The sequence below is a fragment of the Globicephala melas genome, chromosome X (genome assembly GCF_963455315.2).
Source record: "Globicephala melas chromosome X, mGloMel1.2, whole genome shotgun sequence".
NCBI classification, from domain to species: Eukaryota; Metazoa; Chordata; class Mammalia; order Artiodactyla; family Delphinidae; genus Globicephala; species Globicephala melas.
In genome coordinates this window covers 117,411,595-117,437,632 of record NC_083335.1, presented here as the reverse complement: position 1 = coordinate 117,437,632, position 26,038 = coordinate 117,411,595, and the positions used below count along the sequence as shown (strand labels likewise).

General features: G+C 52.8%; 1 protein-coding gene across 3 annotated transcripts in view; it reads left to right on the top strand.

The window, feature by feature from the left end:
* Positions 1-780: 780 nt before the first annotated feature.
* Positions 781-26,038, top strand: part of CLCN4 (chloride voltage-gated channel 4) — an 80,055-nt gene continuing 54,797 nt past the window's right edge. Inside the window, exons 1-2 of one of the 3 annotated variants that reach the window (XM_060292335.2) lie at positions 789-1,123; positions 2,280-2,546. The gene's annotated coding sequence lies outside the window, so the exon portion shown is untranslated. Of the gene's footprint in view, positions 1,124-2,279; positions 2,547-23,363; positions 23,386-26,038 lie in introns of those variants that run through there. The other 2 variants (XM_060292336.1, XM_060292334.1) reach the window with 2 other exon arrangements.

The window sequence follows — 26,038 nt, the reverse complement described above, 5'->3', positions numbered from 1 at the left end:
ATCTTCTGCTTCCCTTCAACACCTACATACATTCGTCGGATCATTCAGCACATAATGCTTTGCAGCTTGCTTTTTCTCATATAAGACACCGTGAATGTCCTTCCATGTCGAAAAGTATCTGTTACCATATCTGTTTTAATTCTTGTGTTGTACCGATGTCTTATAAACTTAACCAATCCTCTGTTTCTGGCCACTTAACTTGCTGCTGGTGCTTTGAGGTCATAAATAATACTGCAGCAATTCTTCCTTTCACGATTCTTTCCGTTCCTTTCCTTTTTTCCTAATGAGGCTAGTTCCTGGAGCAAATGACAGCAATAGCTGTCGGGGCCACTATGTTTCAACCCGTGCATATTTGCAAGGTTTTTGGTAGGAATTGCTAAACAGCCCACCAGGAAGACTGTTCAATTTACATTCTTATGGGGGGGTAATCTTTTCTTTTTTTTAAGTCCTTGCCAAAAGGACAGTTTCATGGGTGGAGGTGGAGGATGTCGGAAGTGATCTCATTCTGTTGAAAACTGTGCGCCCCAGTTTTATAGGCTTTTCCTTAATTGCCTGTTTGCTATAATGTTCTTCACACTTGAACAATCACCTGGAGAAGAAAAGGTGAAACCTACTGGCAAAAAAATCGCCCCACGACGAGGAAGGTGCCTCTGCTTGAGTCATTTCCGCCGAGCCGGAACACAGAGCAAGTCACTTCGGACCTCGGAGGGCATTTTATAGACCGCCCCGCGTCCCAGCTCCCGTCGATTCTTGGAACTCCCACCACCGTAGTCCCGGCAGCCCAACCCCAGCGGGCAGCGCGTCCCGTGTCGGGGACGCGGGGGTTCTCTGTGCACCCGGAGGAACCGACTGTATGAGGTTTGGAAGGGCCGGCCTCCAGAGCCGAGGTGACCCAGCCTGCCGGGCAGGGCTGAGTGGCTGGACGGAGCACGTGACGCTCGCAGCCTGGCTCTTGGCTCGGGGTAGTGGGGGCCCGCCCCGCGCGCCGAAGGCTGAAATCGGCTTTTGCCTCTGGCAGGAAAATGAGCTTGTCAGTTTCTTTCTCTAGCGGACCCTCAACCCACTGGAGCAGGGGATTTCGGTAGCATTTAAATTTTGTGTCTCAGGAATCTGAAAGCAAAAGGTAAGTTGCTTATCACTCAGAAAAACAAATGAGAGTAAGGACCTGGAATACTGTACGGCCACTTTGTTGATTTTTCAAATCGAGTTGAAAATAATCGATCGCTGTGCGAGACAAGGGCCATTATTTAGCCCCAAATTAGAGACTGACCTTCTGAACAGAAATGTGGTTAATCAGGAGGGGATGGTGGTAAAAGGGCCCGGGGTTAAATATAGAAGGACATGAAAGCTGCCGCAATAAATAGCAAGTAAGTAACCCTGGCCTGCTTGTGAAACAACCCATTTCACATCTCTTTCAGGGGCGCCAGCGAAGGGAATGTTAAAATTGCAATTTGAACTCAAACGAAAGGAAACTAATCTATATGAAACTGGAATACAAATAAAAACAGTTCCTGCTTTTGCTCTTTCACATTTCAAAAACGTTTATGTGGTTTGGCAAGAAACTTGATATCTTCACAGTTTAAGTCTGAAATATGCCATTTCAAATTTATGAAATGATCACAGTTGGAATTTTCTAAGTCCGTCTGGGCAAGGCTGTTTCAGTTGTGAATGAGAAATATTGACATTGTACATATTTTCTTTAATAGATGACTCACTTTCGCAGAATGTGATAAAAATTAGAAAACGTATAATAATGAGTTATTGCGAATTAACTTTCATGTCTGAGAGATCAAATTCTTTGCCAGAAGATTTAGGAAAAGACACAAGTACAACCGTGCTCATGCACTAGCGCTTTACTTTAAACAGTCAAATGTTCAAGTAAGAAGTATAACTACGTGGTGTCACTGTTGTTTTCTTCGGCAAAAACACGTTGATATTGAAATGCAGGTATTGAGAGTAATTACAAGCATTATTCATCAGTGCAATTAGTATTACATTCCACAGTGAATATGCTTCAAATTAATGTATTTGATATACGGTTTGAAACATGGACCCTCTATGCAAAATATGTATATGCATTCTGTATTTTAACTGTCATTTTGATTTGCACAAAATAGATTTATTTATTTAGTTCTCCATTGCATTTGATAAAGACTTCTTAAAAATAAAAGACTAAATTATTTCCTTTCATTACTAATCCCCTTATTGAAATCCTATTACCTGCGTGGAGCCTGGAGTCATTTGGGTTTCCCCTTCTGTGTGCCGTTTGTTTCCCACAGTTGGTGGAAGGCTAGGCCAGCTGCCCACACCAAACACACCGCCCTGAAAGGAGGCCAGAGCGAGGCTTCCCGGCCACTCGCTCCTCGCCTACAGGGACTTCCAGGGTCTTCCCCCGCCCCCCTCCCCTCCTCGCCCCGAGGGCGTCACGTGGCGGCGTGGGCCCGCCTCCCGGTGACGTCAGCGCGCTCGCAGCCGTTGAGCCGAAGAAAGGATGCTCTAGGATGCGGTGCAGGTGGGCGACCGGCCTGCGCCATGCGGCACTGCAGGTAAGGGACTCTGCAGGAGGAGCCCCTGCAGACCGTCGGCGAAAGTGGGGTTTCTGGCTGCTGCGGCTGCTGCAGGCACCAGGCAGCAGGGGGGCGCGGAGTGCGGTTGCTGCAGGCTCATGCGTGACTTGGGTCTTGGCAGGCGCACCCTGGGAAAGTGGGCACGGGCCAGACTGAAAGACCCGGGCCTCTTTCACAGGAGGGGAAAAAAATCAGGCATGATCACAGTACAGGCATTGTAAGGAGAGACAGGGGCTGCTCGTCAAAGATAACTGTCTACCGACGGTCATTGTGCTTCTTAAATAATGACACATTTACTGATTCTCCTTACAGGGGTTTGTCCTCAGTGGTCAGCCTGATTTCTTTCAAAGCCAAGCTGCTTTGCTTGAAATGGAATGGAAACTTCTTGGTTAGCATTTGAAGAGCTAGATGTGCGGTCTAAATTGTTTGGCATTATTTTGCAAGGTTCCGGCATTTAAAGGGGATATGTCAGAAATGTGTTTGTTTTCTCCGGGTGTTTTAAATAGATTAAAAAATAACAGTATCCAATAAAATAAAATAAAGCTTCCAATGTGCGTGTAGGAGAGTGCAAACCAGCTACATCTGTTAAGAACAAAAAGGTCTTTAGAAGGGGGTGGAGCTGGAAATGAACACCAAAATCCATGAATTTCCAGTGTTCTTTTTAATTCCATTGCTAAGTAATTTGCTTGCTGAAAGAAGGGGCTTGATGACGCAGTGGCAGATGGAGGAGGGATCAGCTGACTTCAATTTTAGCAGGACAGGAGGTGGGATTTTAATGGACTCTTTTGAGAGTTCAGGCCTGTGTTTACATTCCTTTCTCTGGTTCGCGTACGACCCGAGGCCAGGACATGTGTGGGTACCCTTAGGAGGAGAATGTGGCGTTCTTTCCTGTAAAACGTGACCCCCCTGGAAGCCGTGGTATCACTGAATTGTATTGGAACTCACACCATGGATCATTTGACCCATCCAGCAACTGTGGGAGGACCTGTAAGGCAATGGTATTTTAGTTGATAATTAAATAAGGCATTTCTTTCAGCGTTTGGACACCCTGATGTGTTGCTGCAGTAATTCAGTAATTAATTTACTGCAGTTTTCTTCATTTGGTTCAGGTTGGCTATTAGAGTCAAGGTCCTCAGGCCCCTACCTTCCCTTGTCCCCCAGCCCAACCCTAGACAGAGCAGATGAGAGACAGATGTAGTAGAGACCTGATTCCACTTCTGGCTTTGGGACTGTGGAACCTGGGACAAGTCACTTTGTGTCTTTGGGAGTCAGTTTTCTTGTCCCCAGAGTGACCAAGGAATTTATATCAGGGTTTCTCAGCCTTGGCACTATTGACGTTTGGGGCTGGATAAATCTGTTTGCTGTGGGCACCGTCCTGTGCTCTGGAGGATGTTTGTTTAGCTGCATCACTGGCCTCCACCCACTAGATGCCGGTGGCCCCCGCCCCCCAAGTTGTGACAATGAAAAATGTCTCCAGACCCTGCCACTTGTTCCCTCGTGGGGCTCCATTGCCCCTGGTTGAGAACCACTGATTTGGACGATCTTAGATGTTCTGGCTCTGGTATTCTAGAATTCATTTTCCTATGATTTGTTTCATGCTGAGCCCTTGGTCAGAGATCCGATTCCCTTTCATGATGTTGTCAATGCGGAGACTTTTTTATGCTCTGGGGTTCCAGAAGTAGCTTCAGTCAAAAAGGGGAGGCCTGTTTTGTGTGCCAGTCGTAGCTGGGAAGCTAGCTTGCCAGAGTGTCAGGGAAAGAGGGAAGAGCACAAGCAGTACACCAGCGTGTCGGGAACTGGGACAGACCAGGGTCCCCATCCTTATCTGCAAAAGTGGGAATAGGACCCGTGTGCAGGTGTCGAGGGGAGGGAGTGAGGTAACGCGGGTGCTGGTGCCCGTTGTGGCCGTCACCGTCACGCGCTTTACGCTCCAGTGTAGGACTGGCCGCTAAAGGTCTGGCTCTGACACTTCAGAGACCGGCTTTTGCTGCACCACTTCACCTCTTGGAACCGTTGCCGAAAATGTAAATGGGGCTACTGTACTTGCTGGTCCTGCTTCTTTGGCTCTTGGGGGGATCAGATGGATGTAAGAGGGTCAGCAAGCTGGAAACTCCCGGGAGACAGGAAGCAGTCATGGCGGTGGCATTGCGAGGCATGTGTGGTGGGTTTGGGGGAGGGAGCTTATAATCAAACAATTATCCTTGTCCCCCCTACGGGCCTGGGACTGTGGTGTGCCCCTCCCCCAGTACCCTTGCCCTCAGCTCACTCTCTCTGCCTCTTCCTGGCCCCATAAAAATTGCTCGCCTGGGGGAGGGTTGGTTCTTTAGCGAGAAGGAGCCAGTGTGCAGAGGCCGGGGCACAGGTAGCCTCCTTTGTCCACTTCCAGCCATTTTCTTTACAGGTGGCGCCCACAGCCGGCCAGGTAACTTGTCCCCAGAATGGCTTGGCACGCTATGTGGGTCATTGGGCGCTGTCTCTGCACCCAGTCAATGATGTGAAAGAAAATGAAAAAGGAGGAGGGCTTCCCTGGTGGCGCAGTGGTTAAGAATCCGCCTGCCAATGCAGGGGACACGGGTTTGAGCCCTGGTCCTGGAAGATCCCACGTGCCGCGGAGCAACTAAGCCCGTGCGCCACACCTACTGAGCCTGCGCTCTAGAGCCCGTGAGCCACAACTACTGAGCCCACGTGCCACAACTACTGAAGCCCGCACGCCTAGAGCCCGTGCTCCGCAACAGGAGAAGCCACTGGAGTGAGAAGCCTGCGCACCGCAAGGAAGAGTAGCCCCCGCTCGCCGCAACTAGAGAAAGGCCCCGCGCAGCAAGGAAGGCCTAATGCAGCCAAAAATAAATAAATAAAATAAATAAGTTAAAAAAGAAAATGGAGGCGGATCCTCCATCAAATGAGACTTAAGCGATGGAATCACTGTCCTAGGCAGCCCTGCTGCTGTGACAGAGTACCACAGACCGGGTGGCTCATCAACGACAGACATTTATTTCTCACAGTTCTGGAGGCTGGAAGTCTGAGCTCAGGGTTCCCGCATAGCTGGGTTCTGGTGAGGGCTCTCTTCTGCATTGCAAATGGCTGCCTTCTTGTGTCCTCGCATGGTGGGAAGAGAGCTCTCTGGCCTCTTCTTATAAGGGCACTAGTTGCATCCTGAGTGCTCCATCTTCATTACTTAATCACCTGCCAAAGGCCCCACCTCCTAATACCATCACATTGGGGATTGGGATTTCAATATATGAATTCTGGGGGATACATTCAGTCCATGACAATAACCAGCTATAACTTGTGCCCTTGATTGGATCCTGGCTTGAACAAACATCAGTAATAGGCTTTGGGGACACCTGGGTTATTTTTATGTGCCTGCCTCCTAGATCATGCGAGGAGACTGTTGTAAATTTGATTAGATGCCATAAGCTTGTGGTGTGGTAGGCACCCAGCTCAGCCACTCCTCATTCCTGACACAGAAACGGTGAGATGAGACATGGTTGTTTCCTGCTGCCATGTTTCAGGGTAATTTGTTACACAGCACTAGATAACTAACACGTGTATATGTACAGGACTCGTATTTTTCAGTGATGCATGCTGAAGTAGTTAGGGGTGAAGTGTCAATGAGAGCAATAAGTTACTTTTAAAGGTTTTTTTTTTAACATTTTTGGAGATCTTTTTAATGTATGGCTGAATAGAAGACAGATGAATTCTCAAACCTGCTTCTGCATTCAGTCTGTTGCAGTATCACGTGTCATGTAGCCTCTGGAAAATTCCACTGTACCCTCGAATGAGAATGGAAAAAGGCAAATAAAAATGTACAATTATTATAAGAATGTTTTTGGCAGCATGGACCCCCTTAAAAAGCCTTGGGGACCTCATGGTGTTCCCAGACTACACTTTGAGAACCACAATAATTTACTTTTAAACGGTTCAATTGAATGGAGAGAGAGCGAGAAGAGGCAAATACAGTCAAATAGGAACACTGGTTGAATCTGGTGTTATTAATTGGACTCTTCTCCATAATGTGCTGTGTATTTGAAAATGTGCACAATAGAAAATTCAAAAGAAGGTAGAAAAGAAATATAGACTCTTGGACATGTGAGGGATTCTGATTGAGATCTGAGGGTGAAGCCCAAGGGGAGCATTCTTTTTGTTTTTTGTTTTTTTGCGGTACGCGGGCCTCTCACTGTTGTGGCCTCTCCCGTTGCGGAGCACAGGCTTCGGACGCGCAGGCTCAGCGGCTCACGGGCCCAGCCGCTCCGCGGCATGTGGGATCCTCCCGGACCGGGGCACGAACCCGTGTCCCCGGCATCGGCAGGCGGACTTAACCACTGCGCCACCAGGGAAGCCCCAAGGGGAGCATTCTTAACCTGAGCTCCAGGTGCCCTTGACCGCACGAACCTGAGGCCCCAGGTGAGACCTGCTGGCCCGGAGGTTCCCAGCTTGCCCAACAGCCCTCCAGCCCTGCACCCTCCCAAACCAGACCCAGGGGGATTAGTTAGTGGTGAGGAGGGTGGGTGTATGAGCCCTCTGCAAATTCTGACGTGTGGTGGCCTTATTATCAAACCTTTGCTTGACTGTATTGTCAGGGGCTGGCCAGAGATAAGTTGTTCTTTCTAAGGGCAGGGGTGGTTTCCTTTCTAGAGAGTGATAAATAGTTTTTGAATGACTTGTTTTCCATCGAAATAGTAATAGATGCTTTCTGGGAGGATTTCACGCAGGATAAAGGTTATGGAAAGAAAACAACATCTCTTTCCCATTCCCGGTCCCCCATCCCACTTCCAAAGGCAACCACTGATAACTGTCTTATATACTGTTTCAGAAAATGTCTATGCAAATACATCCATCTGTAGAATGTACGTAGCACTTTCCTTTTTCCTTTTTCTTCACTAGGATGTAATTTACATGGAATGAAATGCATGGATCTTAATTCAGTTGGTTTTGACCAACTGAAGAGAACATTCTTGGTACTCCCACAGGGCCTCATCTTGCCCTCCTTTAGTCAAATCCTCTGGCTGGAGGGTACCACCATGCTGATGTCTGTCAGCACAGTTTACTTTCGCCTGTTCTTGAACTTCATATACCTGGAGTTCTATGATCTGTACACGCTTATGTCTGGCTTCTGCACTGAGCGTGATTGTGAGATTCAGCTGTGTTGTATCATGTAGCACTGATTCATTCATTCATTCCATTTTCTTGTGAAAGTACTTGGGAGAGGAATATACTTGATAGACCTCGTTTCTCTCAGTCCTGGTGTTTGGAAGCTGTTGTACATCAGCTCGCTCACAGCATGTTCCAGAGTGTGGACGGTGTGCAAGTTTACTTAACCAGTCCCCTCTTGATGGGTGTGTGGATTCCTCAAGCTTTTGTAATCAGCGCTTGTGGTATTATGCCAATGTAAAAATGCCAAACAGGAAAAGACCTCTGGGATTAACTAAATGCATAGAATTTAGATGTTGGAAGCTAGCTAGCTTCAAAAATCAAAGCAACCCTTATATTTTACATATGACCAAGAGATGTCCCGAGAAGTCAGGTGACTTGCCCAAGGTCACGTGACCAGTGGCGACAGTTGGGGAACCACCCAGGTCCCCAGATGCCTTGTACAGAATGTTCTTTTTTGCACTGTAGGCTCTGTGAGGGAAGGAACTGTGTGTGCTTTGTTCACCACTGTAAACCCAGCACATAGCACGTGGCAGAGTAAGTGCTCATTAAATATTCGTTGGATGAAAAATTAAGTGAAATGTTAGTACCCTGAGAAAAGACCACCGATATCCTGAGGACTACAAAGGCGTTTCCATGAGACGTGAGCCTCGATATTCATTCATTTATTCATTCATTCACTCCCTCATTTACTTCTTTGTTCAACCAGTATCTGTTGGGTCCCTGCTGTGTGTCTAGGCCAGGGTTTCTCACCCTGGACACTGTGGGCTCTCGGGCTGGATGATTCTCTGTGGTGAGGGCTGTCCTGTAGGATGTTTAGCAGCGTCCCTGGCCTCCACCCACTCGATGTGGGTTGCAACCACTGCCCCGTTCCCCACTTGTGACAGCAGAACTCCAGACATTGCCAAGTGTTCCCTGGTGGGCAAAATTGCCCCCGGTTGAGACCTACCAGTCTAGGTACTGAGGTTTACCATGGAACCAAATGGCCAAGGTTCGTGCCTCGGTGGAAGTGACATTCAAGTCGAGGAAAGAGAAGATAACTGATAGGTTGTGCTGTCGCGTGAAATATAGCGGGAGGCGGAGGGTGGGCAGTGGTGGATTCAGAACCCTGGTTAGACAGGGCGGTCACGGAGGCCCGTCTGACGGCTCACATGTGACCAGGGACTGAGGGGGAGCCACGTGAACATCGAGGGGGCAGAGAGCTTGGGCTGAGGGAACAGCCAGTGCAAAGGCCCTGCGGCGAGGCAGCAAGGAGGTGGGCGTGTCCAGAGAAGAACCACCCAGAGAAGCGTGGTGGGAGAGGTGCTTGGAAGGGTGGCTGGGCGGACCCTATGGGGACTCAGAAGGAGTGGCACCAACCCTGGTGACTCTAGGTGTGATGGCAAGCCACTGGGTGCTCTTGGGTGGGAGAGTGACACTTCTGGACTTGTGTTTGAAAGGATGGCTGTGGCTGCTGTAAGGAGAAAAGTCAGAGGTGGGTGAGAGAGAGAAAGCAGGGTGGCCAGCGAGGAGGTGGGGACGGTGGCCACGTGAGCGGTGACCTGGGTGGCCAGGTGAGCTGTAGCTTAGAGGACCGTGCCCTTAACTAATTTAGCAGCCATGTCGTGCTCGGAGCCAGGTGGGCCTTGGACATCAGAGGAGCACGTGTGGTCAGGTCACACTGTGAGTGTGTGATTACAGCGCCTCGAGCTGGAGGCCACCTGCCGCACCTGTCAGGACAGTGTCACCAGTGAGGGGCGGCAGTTCGCAGGGACAGCAGAGGCGACAGCTCTTGTATTCCACATACGACACTGGAAAGGCTCCCCTTCCGGCCTCCTGGTGTGGATGAAGTCGCTCGAGCTTTCTCGCAGGCCCTTGAGCCCGCCGCCTGCCTCTTTCCCTGTGAACTGGCTGTTCTCTGTCTGGAGGGCTACGCCACCCCCCGTGCTGGCCAGCCTGGGTCACCCACGGTCCACTGTCGCCGAGCCCTCCCGTGCAGGTCCTTGTGCCGGTCCTGAGAGCAGGGAGCTGGCCGTCGGTTGGACTGATGGAAGTTTGAGACCAGAGACTTCCCCGTTGGAGGTGACTGTCCCCCTCCTGGGGTCCCGTGCGGGGAGAGCCCCGCGGGCTAGGCTGGGCCCTCGACCCCCCGAGGATGCTGCGGGGCCCGCTCCCACCAGCGGCAGCGCTGATCCGGGGGTGGGGGTGGGGTTTGGCTGGAGGGAGCGTGACACAGACACGCAGAGTTCTGTTAATCCCCTCGGGAGGTCTGTTCCTTGCCCTGGTGCCCGGGGACCTGCTGACTCATTTCTCGCGGCTGCTGTTGCTTCTCCTGGGCTCGCCCCGCACTTTTTACCACGTCTCTGGGGGTGGCCGGAGCTTACCTCCTGCCGGGATCTTAGCCTCCCTTCTGGGTCGCGATGGTCAGTGTAAAATTTATTGTTTCCATCCACCGGAGCCCTTGGAGGTGCTGGTTGGGTTAGGACGAGAGGGGCCACCGCAGCGATCCCAGACACATTATTTTCCTCTTAGCTCCGTCAGGCCTCCCACCAGCCTGCCTTTTGCCCAAAACATAGGAGTTGACTGACATTTCAGCCCTCACCTTGGTAGCCCCGCTGGAATACGGTGAAGCCACCCCGTGGCCATGTTCCCGCTGTGGCCTTGCTCTGAGGACACTGCGAAGGACGCCTCGAGGCTGCATTGGAGGACTCCGTGCATTTAACCTTCACGGAGATGCTAGTTGTGAGTGTCTGTGACATTGTTTTCATCCACGAGGGGGAGTAGCCCACATGAGCAGGAAGTAGATTGTTGCGGAGGAAGATGGTCTGCAGAGGTCCCAGGAGAGGGAGGGACGCCGCGGCGTTTCTCACGAGCATCGTCTTCAGCCGCTGTTATGGGCTGATACCGTGTCTCTCAGAGCTCACGTGGTGAAGTCCTAACCCGTAGTACCTCAGAATACGACCTTACTTGGAGACGAGATCTTTATAGAGGTAATCAACTTAGAACGAGGCCATGAGGTTGGCCGCAGTCCAGTGTGACTGGGGTCTTTATAAGAAGAGGAGGTTTCTGCACAGACAGGCGCAGAGCGAAGAGGGTGTGAAGGGGCGCGTGGAGAAGACGGCCGTCTACCAGCCAGGGAGAGAGGCCTGGATGGATCCTGCCCTCACAGCCCCCAAGGAACCAATCCAGGCGTACTGTCGCCTGGATCTCAGGCTTCTGGCCTCCAGCATTGGGAGACAAGAAGTTTCTGCCATTTGAGCCACCTGGCCTGTGGGGCTGGTCAGGGCAACCCAGGTGAACTAATCCAGCGGTGTTTTCCGGGGCACACGAGCCATCGCCCACCCGGGAGGTTGGACGGTAACCCAGCAGCCTTTACTTGAGCGCTTTCCGCGCAGTTTAGGAGAGGCTTGGCGAGCAGTGCCCTCTCCGTGGAAGCAGGTAGCTCTTGGGTCCCGAGAGGAACGAGGCGTGTTCAGTCCTCTCACGACCCAAGAGGAAGGGCCCTCAGGGCCCCGGTGGGAATCTGGCTCCCCGCTCACTGTCTGTGGGACTTGGGCTTGAGACCTAACCTCCCCTCTGCCTCAGTTTGCTGATCTGTAACGTGGGCCTGAGGGTGACGGCATTTACTTCAGAGAGTGTCAGGAGCCCTGGTGGCGGATGCGTGTGAAGCGCTTAGGACGGGAGCCCTGTACAGAGTCGTTGTTGTTCTTATTACTGTGAGGAGGGGGCTCTGGGGACGGTCTCCATCCTTGGCCCTGGGTGCCGGGAACGCGGAGAACTCATGGCCATCTCCCTGCCCTCTGGTGGGGGGGATGTGAGAACAGAGTCCATTGCGTCACCGGAGGCCGTGTGCAGTTGGCCTCGGCCGCTTCCCAGCACGCAGGCCATGTTCCGAAAGGGGACACATAGCCGCGCAGCCCTGGGGCCACAGGAACTGTGCCACGGAGGGCGGCCGCGCCCTGCACCAGCTCGCCAGCCTCGGGGGGCAGAAGGGGTGCGGGAGGGCTGGGTGCTGGGCAGGGGCCAAGGGGGAAGCAGGAGGGAGAGGTAGAAGTGACCCTCCGCCTCTGTGCCCTCTCCAGGCACCATTTTGAAGCTGACAAACTTTAATTCTCACGTCTCTTTCTGCGCATCCTGCGGTCTAAGCTTTCTTCTCTTGGGGACGCCCGAGGGTGCCGTGGCCCTCGGCCTCTCGCCACGTGGCCACCAGGGGGCTCATCTCAGTGTCAGCGCCGCTGGGCCTAACCCCCCTGGGGAGCGCCGTGCGGTGGCTGGAGCATTGGCTAGAGGGGGTGGATGAAGCGTGGCCTGTCACCCGCCTAAAGGTGTCTGCATCTTGAAAGCGAGACTCCATCATCTCAAATGAATTTGAAGTTGCTGGGGTTTCAGGTGAGATGGCGAGGGGAGGGGAGGAGCTTTGACTAGTGGGGGAACTGGCCTCCAGGACGGGCCCGATGACTGCCTCCTGTGTTCATGGCCAGGTGCAGCCTCTCCCACACTGAGTCCCTCAGGGCTGACTGCCACCGGCGGGGTACGCTGGAAGGGACGGCGTGTGACTCGCCAGGCTAGGTCATAAGAGACGGCTGACTGCCATGTCCCGAGGACGCTCAAGCAGTCCCGTGGAGGCGCAGGGTGCAGTGGAACCAAGCCCTTGCGCCAACAGCCAGCACTGACTTGCCTTCAGATGCCTGCGGCCCTGGGCGACAACCTCCTGAGAGACCTCGAACCAGAAAGACCCAGCCAAGCTGCTCCTGAATCCCCAGCCCATAGATACTGTGTAAGATTATATGTGTATGATTTTAAGCTGCTGAGTTCTGAGGTGGTTTGTTATGTAGCATTCTAGATAATACACCTGGGGAGGAGAGGAGCTCCATGCACGATTTAGGTTATTGAGTGTAAGTTAGGGCGTATTGATCATGAGCTCCAGTGTACTGATTTAAGTAAATGGACAACTGTGTATATTTCAGGAAAATGTCTACTTCCCTGTGGATCTTCATAGCCTGGAGACTTCAGTCTCCACTAGCCCGCAAATGCCAGTGGGGTCTGGATGTCTGCTGTCACTTCAAGCACCCAGCATTGCAAATCTGGGATGTCACTTGCTTTGGGAGCATCTCCCCTTTTCTCCCTGCACCAGGGAAACGTGCTCCGGCCTGTAATGCAGCTTGGAGCCCATGTCATGGTGTGTTTGCCAACCCCAGTGCCTTTGCTCGGTCAGAGGGTTTAGACTTTGGACATGAATTATTTCAGTGGGAGATCAGTTTTTCTAGGTAGGTATTTTAAAACAGAAAGAAAGTAGTTCACAGGTGCTTGAGAGAAGTGTTGCAGCATGCCAACTAAAAAATCTAACTTTTGTACAGTATGGCGGTGAGATTTAATTCTAGTTGATGGGTCTTCTGGGTTGCCTTGAGTAATAAATCTTTTATTGAAATATATGTGCAGAAAAGTGTGTAAAGTGTAAGTGTACAGCTTGATGAATTTTCACAAAGTGATCACACCTGGGTAACCAGTGCCCAGATCAAGAAACAGGAAGTGGGACTTCCCTGGTGGCACAGTGGTTAAGACTCCTTGCTCCCAATGCAGGGGGCCCGGCTTCGATCCCTGGTCAGGGAACTAGATCCCACATGCATGCCGCAACTAAGAGTTCGCACGCCGCAACTAAGGAGCCCACGTGCTGCAACTAAGGAGCTGGCGAGCTGCAACTAAGACCCGGCACAACTAACTAACTAACTAAATAAATAAATATTAAAAAAAAAAAGAAAAAGAAAAAACGTGACCAGCCACCAGAAGCCACCCCCATGTCCGTTCTGGTCACTCCTCAGCCCAAGGGTAACTGCTGTCCTGATTAACTCCACACATTCGGTTTGCTTATTTGGAACTTTGTTTTAATGGACTCGTGTTCCTGTGTCTGGCCTTCCCTTGACATTGGGTTTGTGAATTTCATCCTTGTCAGTGAGTGTATGTAGTGGTAGGTTGTTCATCCTTGTGGTTGTGTCTAGTCACATAGTTTTCTCTGTATATAGGTGTCTTTTTTTCTGCTTTTAAGATATCCGCCTTTTCACTGGGTTTAGCAATTTGATTATGCCACTCCTTAGTGTGGTTTTATTCTATTATTCATTTGGGTGCTTGGGGTGTACTGATTCGCTGAGCTTCTTGTATCTGTGGGCTTGTAGTCTCGTAGTTTAAATCCTGTAGAACAGGATTTCCTAGAGTAAAAGTTCTGGGCCACAAATGAAAACGTATTTCAGAGAAATTTCTTGAGAGAATTTAAAGGGAGTTTTAAACCAATTTCCCTGTGACCTCCTCCACTTGGATAAGAAATGTGAAGTAGGGTTTGGCTCATCGGGCTGCTAAAGGGGCTGCCAACTCTTGGTGCTGCTACCCTGCTTCCCGCTGTGATGGGTCCAAAGTCCACTTCTTTGGGCTCCCAAGATTCTGGGTCAGATGCCTGTGGTTGGGTGTCAGCCAAGATGTTGGCCGGCGGCACCGAGGAAGAGATCTGTCTATATTTGTCAGCCCAGCTTTTTTCCTGGGTGAAAAGTAATAAGGGAATAATCAGGATGAATCGAGCAGTTAAAGAAACCCCCCGAACCTAGGAGGGGAAAGCAAGGCATGCCCTTCAGACTCGCGTTGCTACAGAGGATAAAACTGCAGACCATGGTGCATATGAAAGGCGATGCAGTCAGAGAGACGTGTCCCAACCTCTCATTTTCACGTCTAGTGACTTGAGTATGGTTTTCGTATTCTTTTTGTCCTGTGTATACTCACAGGTAAGCTATCTTTCTTGTATGTATTTTTGAGTGTGCCTGTGCGGTGATGTCTCAAGCATTGAGCTGACTGCTTGATAACGTTTTCTATCTCTAGATGGATGTAATTTTGTTTGTTTTTTAAACAAATGTTTATTTAAATGTAGTTGATTTACAATGTTGTGTTAGTTTCAGGTGTACAGCAAAGTGATTCAGTTATACGTATATACGTAAATATATGTATTCTTTTTTTTACATTCTCTTCCATTACAGGTTATTACAAGATATTGAGTAGAGTTCCCTGTGCTATACAGTAGGTCCTCGTGGGTTATCTATTTCATATTTTAATCCCAGACTCTTAATTTATCCCTCCCTCCCCCTTTCCCCTTTGGTAACCGTAAGTTTGTGTTCTGTGTCTGTGGGTCTGTTTCTGTTTTGTAAGGAAGTTCACGTGTGTATCATTTTTTTTGGTTGTTTTTTTTTTTTTTTTTGCGGTACGCGGGCCTCTCACTGTTGTGGCCTCTCCCGTTGCGGAGCACAGGCTCTGGACGCGCAGGCTCAGCGGCCATGGCTCACGGGCCCAGCCGCTCCGCGGCATGTGGGATCTTCCCAGACCGGGGCACGAACCCGTGTCCCCTGCATCGGCAGGCGGACTCTCAACCACTGCGCCACCAGGGAAGCCCCACGTGTATCATTTTTTAAGATTGCACATATAGGTGGTGTCATATGGTATTTGTCTCTGTCTGTCTGACTTACTTCACTGAGTGTGATCATGTCTAGGTCTAGATGGATGTAGTTTTAATAACGCTCCTTGTGGAGGAGAGATCGTGTATGCGGTGGGTGGAGCTTTTTAGGGTTAAGGGATATTGTAACTGTACAGCAGGCTCAGCAAACACTGCCTCAAAGGTGCAGATGGTAGATGGGGGTGAGTAACGCAGGCCTCTGCCCTCAGGAGCTCAGAGGCAGCAAGCTTTGAAACAATGATTCCAGTTTATAAGTAAGATCTATAATCAAAATAGTAGTAATTAAAACACGACGGGAAGGATGCAGGGAAGGAAATGGAGTGGGGAACAGGAGTGGAATGAAGGGTTATAAGGGCCCCTGGTTGTTAAAGCCCGGTCTGCGGGCCAGCAGCAGCAGCAGTCTTCCTGGGAGCTTGTAAGAAATGCAGATTCTCGGGCCTTGCCCCAGAGCTGCTGAAGCTGAATGTCTGCGGGCGGGACAGGGACCCAGCCCTCCCGATTTGCCAGGTCACCTGTTGCAATCAATAAAGTGTGTCAGCGAGTTTTCCTGCGTTCTTGCATGGATGGCAGGTTTTACTTTGCCCATTAGTACAACTTACCCATTTGGTTTCTTTTAAGGGTCGTGCTTTGGTGTCATCCCTAAAACCTCTGCCTAGCCCTAGGTCACGAAGATTTTGCCCATTTGTACCGGGCGGTAAACATCACTCAGGGATTTACGCAGGCAAAGGCATCCCTGGTTGAAGAAAGAGAAAATGGCCTGCGATGCTGCCTTCATTTGGGTTCTCTCAGAAGCGGACCCTGAGACGAGGATTCTGGTGCAGGGCGTTTCTTGGGTGCTGCAGGGACCCTGGGAGGGGCGACTGGGAGAAGAAGGCACCCGTTAGAGCCTGGGCTGTTAATGCAGCTCCCCGTGTGGGCAGCCGGAGCTTAACTGCATGCTTTGGAAACTCTAGGAAATGATGCTTGCAGTGTCACGAGCTCCCCAAGTCACCTGTGGGTTCACTAGGAGGACCTAGGGTGGGTTCACTAGGGGACTCGGTGTATAGTTGTCTTCGCTGCTGTGACTTCCTCTGATGGTAGGATATAAAGCAAAATCAGCAAAGGGAAAAGGCGATGGGGCAAAGTCTGGAGGAAACCAGGCTCCGGCTGCCAGAGTCCTCTTCCCGTGGAGTCCCACAGGGATGCCCTTCCTTTTCCCACAGTGAGCTGAGGCAACACGGGTGAAGTGCTCTCTACCCAGGAAGCCTGTTAGTCTCAGTGCCCAGATTTCTGTTGGGGGGCTGGTCCTGTAGGCACTCTCTGTCCAGCTTGTATCAGAATTCCAGACTCCCAGAAGGAGAGCAGGGGTTCAGTATCAGTCACAGTATTTGGACAGCCAGTTTAGGTACCGCGAGCCATTCTTATCAGTTCTGGGGATGGTGTCAACCCTCCTGAAATCCACGTTCCCAGGTGCCAGCCGAGGGCCAGCCTTGCCAGCAGGCCTTCCTGAAGAGAGCAGTCTCTGGCCTGCAGTGCTAAGTCTTTTCTGCACAGGTATGAAACACATGCCTTGAAATGACCCCATTCAGGGGGCGAGGGAGTGGGAGTATTTATGCACCAGTTCCCGAGACATCGGTTAATACCTGCTCCCAGTAATGCTCTTCAGGCGTGCCACGCCAGCAGAGCCACCTTCCACGGGGCCGGAGGCAGTGACCTCAGGCACACACATACAGCTGGGAATCAGCTGGAGCTCACTGGAAGGTCTTGAGGGATATGGGTGGGGCACTGGGAGCATCAGGTACAGTAGTTATTCTAGAAATTGGGTGGGGACGACAGAGCCGTGTGTCCAGGGCAGTTCACATGCGTGTAGTCATGCGGCAGTATTACAACTGTGGCTGAAACGACCAAGGTCAAGGCTTCCCTCTAACTTCCTTGGGCTGTGGCAGGAATGCTGGGTGGGAGGCACAGGGAGAGCCATGGATGGGCACCTCCTCCCTGTGTCTGCCTGTTTCTTTCTCTTCTTCTGAGCCTCTCATATGCATATATTTGTTCACTTGATGGAGTCCCATAAGTCCCTTTGTGTGTGTGTGTGTGTGTGTGTGTGTGTGTGTGTGTGAGCGAGCATTGTGGGGGCAGAAGATACTGGTATGTTTAACAAATGTTTGCTATGGCCTGAAACATGCATGGCAAAAGAAATTTTTTTTTCTTTATCCACACGAGCACATTGGGAGACCCATGTCTGCTGTGTAATTTGAAGTTAGCTGTGAATTTGTATTGGATTGCTTTTTTTTTTTTTTTTTTGCGGTACGCGGGCCTCTCACTGTTGTGGCCTCTCCCGTTGCGGAGCACAGGCTCCGGACGCGCAGGCTCAGCGGCCATGGCTCACGGGCCCAGCCGCTCCGCGGCATGTGGGATCTTCCCGGACCAGGGCACGAACCCGTGTGCATCGGCAGGCGGACTCTCAACCACTGCGCCACCAGGGAAGCCCTGGATTGCATTTTTGAAGAGTGTCATGGTGTTGTGTGCACAGAGATCCAGGGCATGAATAAAGGCAGGCTGGCGTCCCCGCATTCATTTTAAGGTCCTGATTTCCTCCCGCGTCAGAGAACTGAGTGGATGGGGAGCTGGCCTGGCTGCCCTAGGAGGAGGGACTGGGGGGAAAGGGTTTACACTGGATCACAAGTTCATGATGATGATCGTGGTAATGCAGCCCTTGAGTAGAGATGTGACACTCTTCAAAGGCAGGAGCTCCAAGACTGCCCTCTTCCCCAATCCCCCTCCAGGATCACAATCTGCATTTTAATAAGACCCCAGGGGATTCATGGGCTCATCCCAGCCTGGTTCAGGGTCTCACCTGAGAGGCTGCACTTTGGAAGCACCTGGGGAGCTTTAGAAATGCTGATACCTGGGCCCCCCAGACCCGGATTTAACTACTCCGGGCTGGACCTGGGGTTGGGGGCCTTTGTGAAAGGCCCCAAGTGATTGGGCTGTGCAGCCAGGGCTGGGACCGGCCTGGGCCCTGCTCACCGCGCCTCCGCAGAGCTCTCCTTTCTCAGCCCCCAAGACACCTGCCCTCCTGCCTGCCTCTGACCATGGATTCTTTTTAAAAAAATTTAATTAATTAATTAATTAATTAATTTGGCTGTGTTGGGTCTTCATTGCTGCGCGTGGGCTTTCTCCAGTTGTGGCGAGCGGGGGCTACTCTCCGTTGCGGTGCACAGGCATCTCATTGCGGTGGCTTCTCTTGTTGCGGAGCACGGGCTCTAGGTGCGCGGGCTTCAGTAGTTGTGGCACGTGGGCTCAGTAGTTGTGGCTCACGGGCTCTAGAGCATAGGCTCAGTAGTTGTGGCGCACGGGCTTAGTTGCCTCGCGGCATGTGGGATTTTCCCGGACCAGGGCTCGAACCTGTGTCCCCTACATTGGCAGGCAGATTCTCAACCACTGAGCCCCCAGGGAAGCCCCTGACCACGGCTTCTTAATCTCCTTGGGCCGTGATTCTGTCTCTGGCCCCCAGTCCCGCCTGGCTCCCCGCGTTTCTTCTTTTGAGATTCTTTTCCCATATAGGCCATTAGAGAGCACTGAGTAGAGTTCCCTGTGCTGTACAGCAGGTTCTTAACTGTCTGCTAGTGTGTGTATATGTCAGTGCCGATCTCCCAATTCACCCCTCCCTCTTCCCTGGGTTACTGACTTCAGCCCGGTCCCTTTTCTATATTCAAAGTGTGGTCCGCAGACCGGCAGCAACATCTTGTGAGAAATGCAGAGTCTCAGGCTCTACCCTGGCCATGCTGGATCAGAATCCGCATTTTAGCCAGCTGCCCAGTGCTCCAAATGTGTGGGAAGGTAGGAGAGGCGCTGCTCTCGCTGTCAGGGCGGGAAGAACTGGTGGGAGGGGCGCCGCTCTGGCCGTCAGGGTGGGGAGAACTGGTGGGAGGGGCGACGCTCTGGCCGTCAGGGCGGGGAGAACTGGAGGGAGGGGCGCCGCTCTCGCTGTCAGGGCGGGGAGGACTGGTGGGAGGGGCGCCGCTCTGGCCGTCAGGGCGGGGAGAACTGGTGGGAGGGGCGACGCTCTGGCCGTCAGGGCGGGGAGAACTGGTGGGAGAGGCGCCGCTCTGGCCGTCAGGGCGGGGAGGACTGGTGGGAGGGGCGCCGCTCTGGCCGTCAGGGCGGGGAGAACTGGTGGGAGGGGCGACGCTCTGGCCGTCAGGGCGGGGAGAACTGGTGGGAGGGGTGCCGCTCTGGCCGTCAGGGCGGGGAGAACTGGTGGGAGAGGCGCTGCTCTCGCTGTCAGGGCGGGGAGAACTGGTGGGAACGGTGTCGCACTCGCTGTCAGGGCGGGGAGAACTGGTGGGAGGGGCGCCGCTCTCGCTGTCAGGGCCGGGAGAACTGGTGGGAGGGGCGCCGCTCTGGCCGTCAGGGCGGGGAGACCTGGTGGGAGGGGCGCCGCTCTGGCCGTCAGTTCCGGGAGGACTGGTGGGAACGGTGTCGCACTCGCTGTCAGGGCGGGGAGAACTGGTGGGAGGGGCGCCGCTCTCGCTGTCAGGGCCGGGAGAACTGGTGGGAGGGGCGCCGCTCTCGCTGTCAGGGCCGGGAGAACTGGTGGGAGGGGCGCCGCTCTCGCTGTCAGGGCGGGGAGAACTGGTGGTAGGGGCGCCGTTCTGGCCGTCAGGGCGGGAACTGGTGGGAGGGGTGCCGTTCTGGCTGTCAGGGCCGGGAGAACTGGTGGGAGGGGCGCCGCTCTGGCCGTCAGGGCCGTGAGAACTGGTGGGAGGGGCGCTGCTCTGCCTGTCAGGGCGGGGAGAACTGGTGGGAGGGGCGCCGCTTTGGTTGTCAGGGCGGGGAGAACTGGTGGGAGGGGCGCCGCTCTGGCCGTCAGGGCCGGGAGAACTGGTGGGAGGGGCGCCGCTTTGGTTGTCAGTTCCGGAAGAACTGGTGGGAGGGGCACCGCTCTAGCTGTCAGGGCGGGGAGAACTGGTGGGAGGGGCACCGCTCTAGCTGTCAGGGCGGGGAGAACTGGTGGGGGGGGGCGCCGCTCTGGCCGTCAGGGCCGGAAGAACTGGTAGGAGGGGCGCCGCTCTGGCCGTCAGGGCGGGGAGAACTGGTGGGAGGGGCGCCGCTCTGGCCGTCAGGGCGGGGAGAACTGGTGGGAGGGGCACCGCTCTAGCTGTCAGGGCGGGGAGAACTGGTGGGAGAGGCGCCGCTCTGGCCGTCAGGGCGGGGAGAACTGGTAGGAGGGGCGCCGCTCTGGCCGTCAGGGCGGGGAGAACTGGTGGGAGGGGCGCCGCTCTGGCCGTCAGGGCCGGGAGAACTGGTGGGAGGGGCGCCGCTTTGGTTGTCAGTTCCGGAAGAACTGGTGGGAGGGGCACCGCTCTGGCCGTCAGGGCGGGGAGAACTGGTGGGGGGGGCGCCGCTCTGGCCGTCAGGGCGGCGAGAACTGGTGGGAGGGGCACCGCTCTGGCCGTCAGGGCGGGGAGAACTGGTGGGAGGGGCGCAGCTCTGGCCGTCAGGGCGGCGAGAACTGGTGGGAGAGGCGCCGCTCTGGCCGTCAGGGCGGGGAGAACTGGTAGGAGGGGCGCCGCTCTGGCCGTCAGGGCGGGGAGAACTGGTGGGAGGGGCGCAGCTCTCGCTGTCACGGCGGGGAGAACTGGTGGCGTTGGCAGGAGTCAGGGAACCCGGCCTCAGGAACTGGAAGGCCTTTACTTATTCAGTTTCTCGGCTGTCGCTGTTGACATTGGCGCGGGCCGTTCTTTGCTGTTCGGCCGTCCTGCGCATTTAGGATGTTTATCAGCGTCCCTGACCTGTACCCACTTGATGCCACTCTCCGACCTCCCCCGCAATTGTGACATCTGAGAATGTCTCCAGGCACTGCCAAGTGGTTGCTTAGGGACACAGTTGGTCCTGGAAGGCCACTTTGGGGAGAAATGACCTGTGAATCCACATGGTTCAAAGGTCACCAGTTGACTCTGGGGCCCCCAAATATAACCCCTGCAGGGAAGTGCCCAAAAGGCTCGTTTGGTCCAGTTTTGAATTAAGGCAGAATTTCTCCGCCTCAGCGCTGTCGGCACTTGGGGCCGTCCTGGTCACTGTAGGGTGCTGAGCAGTATCCCTGGCCTCCACCCACTAGATGCCAGCAGCACCCCTGTCAGATGTGACAAAATGTGCCCAGTGACCCCTGGGGGCCGAATTGCCTGTTGGGTGCCACTGGTCCATCCATCTTTGGTCTGTGTCGCCCGGTCTCATCCCCCCGCTGTAGACCCGCCGTAGAGGTGGTGGCTCCCAGGGTAGCCACTCCCCTGGAAAGAGGGTCCTCCTTTTCTCTGTCGTCCGCATGTGGCACTGCATGGGTCCCCTGCTCGCCCCACAGCCAGTCGCTGTGCCTGGCGGTTGGAGACTGTCATTGGCCAGCCTGGGTCACGTGCCCACGGTGGGGAGGGGAAGCTTTGGTACCAAATGGAGGGGGGGGATAATTCTGGGGGGGGGCGAGAATGACCTGCTCTTGCATCCCTGTGCGGAGCTGGATGCTCGGCTGCACTGCCATCTAGTCAGTAACCAGCTCGTCTAGCGAATGCCAGGTGCCAGCGTTTCTCTGCCTGTTTCCAGGCCACCTCGGAGGGCGCTCAGCCCTTTTACAGGTGAGCAGCCCAGGCTCGGCGGGTCTGGCGAGGCACCCACATTGGCCTGCAGGGCCCAGGTGTCCTAAGCCCCCATCCCCCCTTCAGCTTCTTCCTCCAGGCCTCCCTCCACGGGCCTGTCAGAGGGCTCTTTCAGAGCATCCTCTTCTTCTCCAAACACTTCTGCATCTCAAAAGAAAGTGAGCGTTTTTAGACAGCCCCGAAGTCCCTGCCCATCGAACTGGAGCTTTCCTTCCCACCATAGTCCCCTTCTACCCAAACCTCCAGGACCGTGGAGAGTGGAGAAGGGCTTGTGCTCCAAAGAAAAATGACACTACTATCGCTGGAAGAAGGAACAGATGTACTGGGCAAAAGCCACAAATGAGAATCGTGCCTAAGAAGCTGCATTTCCTGATGGGCAGCCCACATTTTCAAACACTTCTTCAAATTGCAAAGTATAGCAAACACACCCCAAAGTGCATAACACCTGACTGTATGGCTTAACGGATCAAACACGAAGTCTCCATGTCACCACCTAACGTATAATTTATAGGATGCCACGTAGATGGAATCACACAGTGTGGATTCTGACGCGACTCGACTCTTCGGTCAGCAGGCTGTGTGAGACACACCCACTGCAAGCACACCTTGGGAAGCACTGGAGTCAGAGGGTGTGTAGAAGCCGAGAAGCCACTGAAGGTGACAGAGGAGTGGCCACGGGTCGGAGCAGGAATTGGCCTTGAGTTGCTCAGGGCACAGAGCAGAAGCCATGGGCTGTGGAGACAGGAGTTCCTGTGACCTGAGGCAGGAGCTGGGGCTAAAGGAGGCTGAGGGAAGGATGGCAGGTGAGGCAGGGCGGGGTACTGGTTGGAGCAGATGGAGAGGAAGCAGGCCCCGCCCAGTGGACTCAGCTGCCCCAGGCAGCAGGGCTGCTCACACAGCACCCTCTGGTGGCCCCGTGGTGCAGTGACACCCCCTCTGAGCCCCAGGGAGCCCAGGCTGGTGGCCTTCAGAGGAGCGGCCAGCACCAAGGAGCTGGCGGCCAGCAGACGTCAGCCCTGAGTTTAGTGCCTGCTGTAATCCATGCAGGTTGCAAGAAAAGTGACTTGTGATTGGTTGTTGGAGCTTCTGGAAAATCTGTAAGACATGAAGCTTTTTTCCATATATTTTTTTTTAGTTGTCATCTAAGGCCTGGCTCTGAACTCAGTGTTCTGGGATCCTCTCCTCCTTGTGTCCTACTCCTTTCACGGTCTCTTGTGAGTATGTGTGACCGCTAGCCCTGATGACCTTGACCACTTTGTCAAAGTGATGCTATGACCATATTCGTATTCACAAGCCAGGGGCATCTGGTGTCTTGAAGCATTTGGATAGCTAATTTGTTGGAGAAACTTTTCCGGTGGTAGGATATCCTAGAAACCTTGATGTGTATGTGTGTGTGTTAAGAACTACCTTTTATTCCCTTGCAGCTTCCAGGTTGAAATGTCGCTCGGGAGGTCCTGTGCTTGCATTTGCAGGGTCCCATCCTTCCCTTCCAGAATCCTGTGCAGGAAGGCCATGTCTCTTCATCTTTGTACATTCCCAGTGGATGGTGGTGCTTGCTCTGCTGCTTCTTTTGGTAGGTGAGGCTTGACGGCCTGCCGGTGGCTCTGGCACTGTGGACAAGGGCCTGGCAGGTGGCAGGTGGCCCGTGACTGCTTGTGTCAAGTAGCGCCCAGCAGCCCCCGAGCGCGGCCTGTTTCTGTAGGTCGCACGTCAGGGCACACAGGCACATGTCTTCTTTCTGCTCTGTCTGGGCTGCTCTGTGTTTCAACGACCGAAGGGCTGAGTAGACGAATTGTGACCGAGGCTGCATGGCCCCTGAGCTGAAAATATTTCCCATGTGGCCCTTTGTAGGAAACATTTGCCAAGCCCTGAATGGCAGTTGAGTTACTGCGAGGGCACAGGGAGGAGAAGGACGGCAAGGCCAGCCCACAATAGAATGGATAAACTCACTGGGGTCTGTTTGCACCATTGAATACTATAGGACAGGAAGCGGCAAAGAACGTCATCCCGTGGGCCAAATCCAGCTCACTGCCTGAGCCAAAATGAGCTAAGAATTGATTTTTATATTTTTTAATGATGGAAAGAAACTGAAGGAAGAATAATACTTGGTGACAGGTGAAGATTATATGAAATTCAGACTTCATTGTCGATAAATCGAGTTTCATTGCCACATAGCCCCAGCCATTAATTTGTGTATTGTCTCTGGCTGCTTTTACGTGACAGTGGCAGAGTTGAGTAGTCCCGACAGAGGCCACGTGGCCCACGAAGCTACAGATATTTACTCTCTGGCCCTTAATAGAAAAAGTTCACTGTTGTAGAGCATAGAGAATGAACGAACGATAGTTAGATAAACTCAACACCATGGGTAGATCTTACAACACAGTGTAGAACAGAAGAAGCTGGAAACAAAATATCCCGTTTATATAAAGTTCAGAAACGGGCAAAATTCATCTGTGGTGTGAGGATAGTGATTACCTTTACGGGTGGGGTAGGGGCCCGGAAGGGGCCTTGAGGGAGCTTCTGGGCGCTGGTCACGTTCTGTCCTTGATCTGGGAGCTGGTTATGTGCGTGAGCTCACTTTGTGAAAATTTGAGGAGGTGTATACACTTAGGACTTTTGCCTTTTTATGGATAGATGTTTATTTCAATAAAAAACTTACTTAAGAAAAGTGATTTCGGTCTGGCAGCTCCTCAAAAGGTTAAACGTAGGCTTACCATATGACCCAGTAATTCTGTTCCTAGGTATCTACCCAAGAGAACTGAAAATACATGTCTACATGAAGGCTGGAGTGACCATAGCAGCATTAGTCACAATAGCCCCAAAGTGGAAACAGCCCAGATGTCCATCAGCTGATGAGTAGACAAACACAACGTGTGTATATCAAATACAACGGAGTATTATTCACCCATAAAAAGGAGTGAAGCACTGATGCTCCAACATGGGCAAAACTTGAAAACATTATAATAACAGAAAGAAGCCAGACACAAAAGGCCGCGTATGATATGATGCCATTTCTGTGACGTGTCCAGAAGAGGCAAATCTGTAGAGAAGGAAAGCAGATGAGTGGTTACGAGGGGCTGGGCCAGGAGAGGGACTGCTGTGGGCATGGGGTTACTTGTAGAGGATGAAAACTTCTGGAATTAGATAGTGCACCTCTGTAGCCAGAAGGAGAAGGTCCCAAGATGACAGCCACCTCGCCTGCTCTTTCGTGCTGCCCTTCCAAGCACAGGTGACTCGAAGGTTGACAGGGGGAAGGCCTGACTTTTCCACCAGGTAATCCAGACCTGCCCCCAGATCCAGGCCAGATGAGTAATGCAGAGCAGTTTCCAGAACGTAAGTAAAATGAGGACGTTAGATTTGCTACTTCTGTTTACTAAAATAGCAGTTGCACGAAAAGCAGGGCAAGTTGGAAGATTGTAGATAACTCACTTCCTGGACTTGCCCTGTGATTATGCCCAGGCCAGCCCCGGCCTTCCTGGTCTCTGTTTCCCTCTGGCTTGATTGGAGAGGAACAAGCATCTTCCTAGCACCTACTGGTGCACATGCGTTTCCATCAAGGACAGGAGCGTGGACTCTTGGCTTCTTGCTGGTTACAAGATCCCCCTGCTTACCTGGGGCTTGCTTTTTCTATGTTTTTAATAATCTTTTCTGAGTTGTACTTTTGGGTTCCCATTTCTAACTGTTAAGGGCAATAATGCTCACAGATATCACTATAGCTTTTGAGGATGTGAGATTATCACTCAGATGATCTCAATTTTGCCAACAGTGAAGAGTATGTTCTTTTTTCAAATGATTTTCTGCTCTGTAATGACTGATAGAAACAGCTGGCAGTGAAGACAGCTCTGAAATTTCTGGAAAGTTCCCTAGGCTTAACCAATATCTGTGCAGAGACAAAAAGTTTTGATGGGGCTTCCCTGGTGGCGCAGTGGTTGAGAGTCCACCTGCCGATGCAGGGGACACGGGTTCGTGGCCCAGTCCGGGAAGATCCCACATGCCGTGGAGCTGCTGCTCCCGTGAGCCATGGCCGCTGAGCCTGTGCGTCCGGAGCCTGTGTTCCGCAACGGGAGAGGCCACAACAGTGAGAGGCCACAACAGTGAGAGGCCCATGTGCTGCAAAAAAAAAAAAAAAAAAAAGTTTTGATGAATTGAAGATTGTTTGCTTGTCCCCAAGCGTGTGGAAGGGGCTGGTACTAAGTTTCAGTCTCTGTGTCATCTGCTCTGGGTGG